Source organism: Pteropus alecto, unplaced genomic scaffold (assembly GCF_000325575.1).
Source record: "Pteropus alecto unplaced genomic scaffold, ASM32557v1 scaffold106, whole genome shotgun sequence".
Taxonomy (NCBI): domain Eukaryota; kingdom Metazoa; phylum Chordata; class Mammalia; order Chiroptera; family Pteropodidae; genus Pteropus; species Pteropus alecto.
Window position 1 is genome coordinate 19352453 of NW_006442103.1, and position 1052 is coordinate 19353504.

The window sequence follows — 1052 nt, forward strand, 5'->3', positions numbered from 1 at the left end:
CTGGTATGTTTTAGTCTGTTCGGTTTCTTGTGTGTTTTCATTTCATTTTGGTTTTTGAATGCTGATCGATGGTGGCCCACTGCATTACTTTTGAGACTCATTAGGTTGTGATCCACTGTTTGAAAAATGATGATTTAGGGCATCATTTCTCTATTGTTTGCCTACTAATATCACCTTGTATTCGGCCTGGTTCCACAGTTAAGCGTAAACTATGTGTAAAATGCTGTTGGGCTTGTACAAGTCCCAGAGTCCCTGTGTCCCCGAAGAGCCTGCACTGCAGTGGGGACGGTGCGTGTAAACCGTTTGCTGTGTGCGAAGCGACATGAAACGATGGAGATCCACGGAAAACTGGGAAAAAAGAGTGAATATGGAGAAGATAGATGGGTAGAGAGGTCAGAGAGGACTTCTACACTGTGACTGAAGAACGGGTATAATTTCAGTAGGCGGAGAAGGGAGAGGGAGGGGTTTCATAGGCGAAGGAAACTGAAGATGTGAAATTTTTTTTTTTTAAATGCCCACAGCACCTGGTCTTCCTAGGTGGTCTCCCATCTAAGTACTAACCAGGCCCGACCCTGCTTAGCTTCCGAGATCAGACGAGATCGGGCACGTTCAGGGTGGCATGGCCATAGACTTGAAAAGTTCTTAGGATAACTCTAAGGAATCTAAGACTGCTGTTTGTCTATAGACAGTTATGGTCGAAATTAGATCAGAAAGGGCTTTGAATGCATCTTGCTAAGAAGTTTGGATTTTATTCTGTTTTTGAAGTCAGAATATGGTTATACGTGCGTTAATACCCAGGACTCCCTGTGAAAATTTAGTTTTTATTTAATTATTTACCCGAAGAAGTGGAATAACTTTTCCAAAGCCAAAGAGGAAAATCGCTATTAGAATTAGAAGAATTTCAGAGCATCTAGTCTCTTGGGCTGTCTCGTACTATATAAAGAAGAGAACGAAGGACAACTAAGCCCTAACACCCAGAGCTGGCGACAGCTGGCGAGGAGCTGGTCGCCTTGAATCTGTGTGTGTATTTTATCTCACAGTCCAGTCCAGCT

General features: G+C 43.3%; 1 non-coding gene across 1 annotated transcript; it reads right to left on the reverse strand.

The window, feature by feature from the left end:
* Positions 1-512: 512 nt before the first annotated feature.
* LOC112469182 lies at positions 513-631 on the reverse strand. The gene has a single exon (XR_003042497.1). It is a non-coding gene; the product is annotated as a 5S ribosomal RNA (ribosomal RNA).
* Positions 632-1052: the final 421 nt, after the last annotated feature.